Below are 7,462 nucleotides of genomic sequence, written 5' to 3'. Positions count from 1 at the left end.
TTCACTCACGGATTGCGCTGCGCAGCATCTTCACACACAGACGAAAGAGAAGTGTGACATAATATACCTCTGTAAATAAATACAATTTAAATTCAGGTCTGGCACACTTTAATGCCCTTTGTATAAAACATACGCTCGCTTTGAACTGGAATGATGGCGGAATATCTGGTGATGTCCACTTCGCAGGGCACTTATGACTTACGGTCGAACAGAACATGATAGTATAATAGTCGGACGTGATAGTATAAGATAAGATATACATATGAAATGTGCAGAGCGGGGAGGGCGCGAGGACTGTAATTGGAAACCATTGATGTAGCCTATTGTAGTAATTTATGTTGTTTCTGGCTGCTCTTTGAGCGTATGTGTGTTCAGGGGGCGTGGCTTTGGACGGCGATTGCAGGGAGGGTGGGACATTAGTTTCAGTGCTATCAGGCTAAAGTTAAAATTTTCCGAGATCACCTACTGCACCTTTAAGCAATCCACATATGTCCTGTGTTTCCTTTAATTATAAAAAAACTCAATTTATAATTTTTCTAGTTTTAAACAGACAAGTTGCATAGTTGGTGTCAAACCCTATAAAAGACAGCGGAGACAAATGTTTGTCTCAGTGCAATGGCTTATCATGTGTTACTGGAAGACTTGGCAAACAATGCACGTTTTCAAAGATCGTGCTGATCTGCTTGGCAAGAGCACAGAGTGGCTTCTAAGTAGGGGTTAGGGTTTCAATCATGATTTTCTCTCAGCTGTTTACTTTCATTTTAGACATAACCAAATGAGTCTATACATAAACCGTGTGTGTCAGTATTAGCACAAAAGATAACTTAGTTCAGTGATCAGGTGCTTTTTGACAGGCTTTTTAGAGCACGCGCTTCAGGTGTACGGGCTCAGAAAAAGCGCACATCAGACCAGCGTGTGAATAAAACATTTAACCGGCAAGGCTTTAAAGCAGATGCTAATGATATACTTTTGTGACTGCGAATAAGTGCAGTGTCCCGTGAGAGTAGCTCTACCGCAGAGTTAACACTGATGTGAATGTATGTGGCGTTGTACAGTATATAGAGACGGAGGCGGCAGAACTGCAGCTGATAGAATGTGCACGATACTACGATATTTCTCCAAAAGCAGCTCGTGGAGACACTTTTATCGTCAACGATCAAAAATCGTCATATTGCACACCCCTAGTTGGAGCTAAACTCTGCAAGACACCAGCCCAGGACCAAGTTTGGAGACCCCTGCTATAAATAAATGCATAGTCACTTACTTTAATGTTCTTCCGTATGACTCTACGTGACGTCTTCCAATGTTTACAAGAATTTTTTTTCCATTGTTGCCGCAGGTTGTTTTTAAAGTCTGAGGGTTGAAGTGACCTCATTAATGCGATATTTAGGACCATTTTCAAACATGTATAACATTTTCAGTGTATATATGCATAGTTCATGGGGAAATTAAGAAACCATTCACAAACAAACTAACAATTGATGCTAATTGTTGTCTCATCTGCTTCTGTGTTCCAGTGCCTGATGTTCTAAGGTTCACTTCCTGGCTTGATGGATGAAGCTTTAGGTAAAAAATAATTCAAATGACACCATTACCTAACACCTTATCAAATTAGATTTTGAATCCCTTTCTTGACATTTAATAGCATGTTGGTTTTGGCTACAATGGTATAGAGGATCAAACCTGCAGAAATTAAAGATAAATTCATATTTAGTTAAAAAAAATAAATGTAATAACAGAAAAATAAATAAATGACTTGATAAAAACAAATATAGTTCATGTGTAATCAAATTTAATCCTGAATTAATTTATTACCTTATTCAGTGATTCGTCATAGACATAAACTGAGAGAAGTAGCTCCAGCTACAATGTTTTTCCGCAAGATGCACGCGGTTCTGTTGGTTAACTTTTGCTAGAGCACCAAAAGTTACAGACTGCAGCTTTAATTGCTGACATTCGTTCTCGAAATTGAAAGTGATCAAGACATTTATCCGGAGCTAGGGCTGGGCGATATATATAAAAATAAATTGATATCTCTATTTTTATGATATTCAATATATATCTCTATGTTTGCATTTGCTTTTAAATAATTAAACAAATATATATTTTATTCTGCCCCCATTAAAACAAAACAATTTAAATAGAACAGCTATTGTTACAAAGTAAATACAAAATGTTTAGTGCAAATCTCTCCTCAACCACTACCAGTGTGCAGCATCCACTTGGATGATGTGACGGCAGCCACAGGACAACGGCGCCAGTGCGCTCACCACACACCAGCTACAGGTGGAGAGGAGAGAGAGTTTAGCTCCAACCCTAATCAAACACACCTAAAGAAGCTAAACAATGGCTTCAAGATTACTAGAAAGTTACAGGCAGGTGTGTTTGATTAGGGTTGGAGCTAAACTCTGTATAAATATATAATATATATATATATATATAAATAAATATTAATTCAAACCAAAGACTTATGCACTCTCTCTGTCTATATTATGAAAACTGCTAAAACAAATGAAAAATATTATGTGTAATTCCAAATTGCAATATTCTATGTTTCTCTATTCAAACAACAGAAGTTGAGTAAGTGCATTTATTCAGCGATCACAATCGAAAACAATACAGTCGAGATCTCATGACAACACAGACTGGTTGAGTGACACTTTCATTTAGATGCTAAACTCCAGCTTGTTTGTTGTGATTTCAGATCATCAATGGTGGTGCTTCCGCAATGAGGAGCGAGCGCGTGCTCATGGTTGCCAGATTGCTTAAAATAAACAAAACACCGGGCAGAAAATGTACCCTTGGAAGCTCTGATTCGGGGATTTGAACTCTTGGTATCTGGCAACCGCACTAATGAAAGCTACCTCACGTCCCTTGCGCGGTAATACTTAAGGGGACGTAATGGACCCTTTTCACAAGACTGTGATGACGCGTTTAACGGTCATCAGCATCATAAATCCTCGAAAGTTTTTCATATTTGTATTATTTTTTAAATGTATGTACATTTATAACACTATTCTTTGTATTGTATTACCTTGCGTCAAATTACAAAAAAACTAGTTTACGCTAATGCGAGAGTGTCCATATTGGACGTTCGGCGCGTTCTTTTGGAAAAGTCTGCTTGAATTTGACATATTCGTTATTCACGATATTTTCAAATTTGACATCGTCGTCATAATTATTGTGATATTATCGCTAATATTCGATATATCGCCCAGCTCTATCCGGAGCACAGCGTTACAACAAAGACTATCCAGTTTAGCTCTTCTGAGTATTGAGAATGCCTCGGTCCGGAGGGGGGCACAGGGATGTCCGTGGAGGGGCAATGTTTCAGTCTCCAAATTATTTAAAATCACTTTAAAAACATCTAGTGAAACCAGCTCCTTAAGCTGTAATTTAATTAGCTAATTATTCCAGGCAAAGGGAGCAGCAAATTTAAATGAATTCAAATTTTCCCCAATTCAGTAGGTACCACTGGAACAGACGATAAGAAAAATTCCTGGGACCGAAGGCTATAGCTACGAACAGATTTTTTACAGATGTAGGTATTAGGATATGAAGGAAGTAAACCCAGATAGATTTATAAATAAAAACATGCCAGTGTTTTAACCTACAGATTAACAATGCAGACCATCCAACCCGGGCAGATTTGTTAAAAACCTCAGTGCACCATGATAAACGGTGTCTATAATTTAAACTCTTGAGAAGATGCATGCATGTATATAACATCACCATAGTCCAGTACAGACATAAAAGTGGCAGCAACAAGCTTCGTTTTTGCCTCAAAAGAAAGGCAGGATTTATTTCTAAAATAGAAGCCCAAGTTCACTTTCAATCTTCTCACCAGTTGCTGGACACGAGGGCCAAAGGAGAGAGCAGCATCAGTTAAAGGGTCTAAGGTAAAACATCAGTGCCAATCAACAATCGTGGGCGTGGCCTGGGTCTGTGTGATGTCACACAGACAAGAAGCTGAGAACGGCTTGATTTGAGAAAGCGGTAATGATTTTAGGAGATTAAAAAAACACTGGGTGGATTTTTATCATTATTGGGTGGTTGTGTACACACTCTGCCAACACACATTTATGTTCAAACGACATGTAAAAGTGCATTTTGCATCCGATGACCCCTTTTAAGAAAAATAAATGTTTTAGTATATATAAACTTTAGTTGTGGTGCTTCTAAATTTTTGAAGTTAGGAGCACCAGTGCTACCTAATATTTAATTTTGAGCCCTGCTCTTAGAGCTGTGGAATATAATCGATTTTATAATGTATTGCAATGCTGATATGAATGATTCTATATCGATGCATAAAAACAAAAGAATATATTCTTTTAAATAATTAAATAGGCCTATCATGCATAAAGTTATGTATGTCCTTCAGGAGCCAAAGCATAAGTTAGCCTAAGTAACATAAGTAACAAAAGAAAAGAGGAAACCACTCTCTGAACTTAAGTAACTTTTGTAGCTTTAATAATTTATTTATACATGATTACACTAGTCACTATGCAATGATTATTTTATGAGTGATTATTCAATTACTCTATTATTTCTTTAATGAACGTTAAATAGATGTAAAGTGAAGGTAAATAAGTGAAGCACTGATAATTTTAATTTGTTTCTTTTTTTATATTGCAGGGGTGTCAAACTCTGTTCCTGGAGGGCCACAGCCTTGCAGAATTTAGTTCAGAGTTGGCTAATGTCGGTCCTGAGAGTTCAGCTCCAACCATAATCAAACACACTGAAAAAGAAAAAACTCTTCAGGAATGTGGCTCTCCAGGACCAATGTTGGCCACCCCTGACTGAGTTCCAACCCTGCTCCAACACGCATGTAGGTTTCAAATAAGCCCAAAAGCCAATTAAAGCAGCACTAATTAACTTTTTCTGTTCAGAATTTGCGAAATGTATATAATGAGCGAGTACATCATGAATTCTGATGCATTTTAAATTTGTTTTTTTTTTTACCTACAGAGCAGAGATGCTTTTCTGAAATGTTTTGTATACAGCAGAGAGATTTCATTTTGGGACAACTGTTTTTTTTTTTAAGGGTTCTTTCAGTATATTTGGTGTTTGACATCACAAACATTTCAACCATTTTCTATGAAGTATGCCACACAATTTGTGCCTGTAGTGACAATATTTATAATGATGATAATAATAATGTTTTATTTATATAGTACCTTTCAAAACCCAAGGACGCTTTACATAAAGTTGATAGATAACATGAACACAAATACAAATATACAGGCACATGATCAAACAAATAAAGCAGGTATTTGGTTATAAGCTTTATCCCCTTATTCTATTTGAGAAGAAATTTAGACTTCCAGATTATTCTGAAAACATTTTGATGGGGAAATTATATTTGCATCTATTATGCTATTATGCTAACTATTTATTTATTTATTATTAGGACCAAAAAAAAAAAAAACATGTTGCTGCCTGACAAAGTTTCTCAGCTTAAATGTTGGGTGTAAAATATGATATGTCTTGCCTGTATATTTTTGTTTTATTTTCCAGCAATCTCAACAATGGACTCGTTTTCTTCCTGTCTGGTGTCTCCTGTGCTTGCTGTTTCTGTTTGGAGGTCATTGCATGTGTCTGATTGAGGAACTGTCATTGTGCATTTCTGTTTGCAGTGCTTTGCTTAAATCTTGAACCTTTAGCAATAATAAAAGTCTTTGGAGTTTTCCATTTGGATTGTGGTTGTACATGTTTTCCTTTATTTAATATCAGATATTTTCTTATATTATAAAATTATTATAGTACATTTGTAAGCAGATTTAATGGGCTCTTTGTAAAGTAATCTTTCATTCCATAGTAACTGCTTATAATATATAAGAATACACAGAGAGTTTCTTGAAAAACCTAAAAAGGACAGAGGACTGGTTCCCCCAAATTTTCTATATTATTATTGGGCAGCAAATTTACAGAAAGTTATTTATTGGTTTCAGTCCCCACATATAGAATGGTTAAATCCTGCAAATCAACGTCACTGGCGGTGCTGATCACAATGAAGTCACCATTCTCACCATCACAGTTTTCCTCAAGTCCAGTTGTAATTTCGACTCTCAAAATATATAATCAGTTTAGACAGGCATTTCAACTCGGACTTTTCCTTGGAAACCCCCATATGTAATAATCATCTTTTCCCAGCTGCCAAGCTAGATGCTACTTTCAAGCAATGGCAGGACTTGGGCATAGTTAAATGTAGTGACTTATTCATTGATAATATTTTTGCTAATTACAATGATCTGATTCAAAAATGTAATCTTCAAAAGTCCGATTTTTTTCATTACCTCCAGGTTTGACACTTTATTCAGGCCCACTGCTCTGTGTTTCCTCAAATGCCCTCGGAATCAGGATTGGACTTAGTTCTTAAGACCCCTACACACCTCAAGGGCCTCATTTCCAAAATATATAACTTAATTATGACATTCAAAAATATATCACTAGAGAAGATCAAAACAGAATGGATAGGAGAGCTGGAATTGACATATCCGAAGACACTTGGGATAAAGCTGTTGAAAGAATAAATAGGACTTCATCTTGTGCACGACTCAATCTGATTCAGGTGAAAGTTCTCTACCGTATTCACTATAGTAAAACCAAACTGGCTAAACTATACCCAAATATAGATGAAACATGTGATCGTTGTAATGCACCTAAGGCAGATCTAACACACATGTTCTGGTCATGTACTATACTGAGACAATTTTGGTTTTCAATATTTGAAATTTTAAACTGGGCATTTAATTTAAGAATTCAGCCTAACTCAATAATGGCTTTGTTTTTTAGTTACAGGTGACGATATTCACATAACTAAAGATAAAGAAAATGCCTTGGCATTTGCAACATTAATAGCTAAAAGAAGAATTCTTTTAGAGCGGAAATCACCAATGCCACCTAAACTGTCACTATGGCTTAGTGATGTAATGTTTTTTCTAAAAACTGAAAAAATCAAATATTTTCTCAGAGGATCAGCCAGAACATTTGACAAAACATGGGATCCTTTAATAATCTATATCGAGAAGAATGTACTCTAACTTTGAGCCCTCCCACCCCCCAGGTTTTTTATTTTTTTTATTTCTTTGTTTGTTGTGGGTAGAAAAGTGAAAAATGAATGCCTTTGAAGTTGCTTCTGTCACTGAATGCTTTCAATGTACCTTGTTCTGATAAAAATATAATAATAATAAAAAAAATTAATTAAAAAAAAATGTGCTCTATAAATACAGTTTGACTTTTACATTATACATCAGACAGTGAATCTGATGTTCATGTGATTTGTTGCATTATAGCTAATTATTTCTTAATAATATCATTCCAAGAAAAAAAGATGCAACCTCAGAAATAACTGAATTAAAACACATGAAAGATGTAAGAAATACATAAAAATAATTTTTTGGGTCAAACAGTTATTTTAAAAAGATGAAACTATTTTTGCTAGAGGCACAAGATCCAGAAC

The sequence above is a fragment of the Onychostoma macrolepis genome, chromosome 03 (genome assembly GCF_012432095.1).
Source record: "Onychostoma macrolepis isolate SWU-2019 chromosome 03, ASM1243209v1, whole genome shotgun sequence".
Taxonomy (NCBI): domain Eukaryota; kingdom Metazoa; phylum Chordata; class Actinopteri; order Cypriniformes; family Cyprinidae; genus Onychostoma; species Onychostoma macrolepis.
This window is presented reverse-complemented; position numbering follows the sequence as displayed.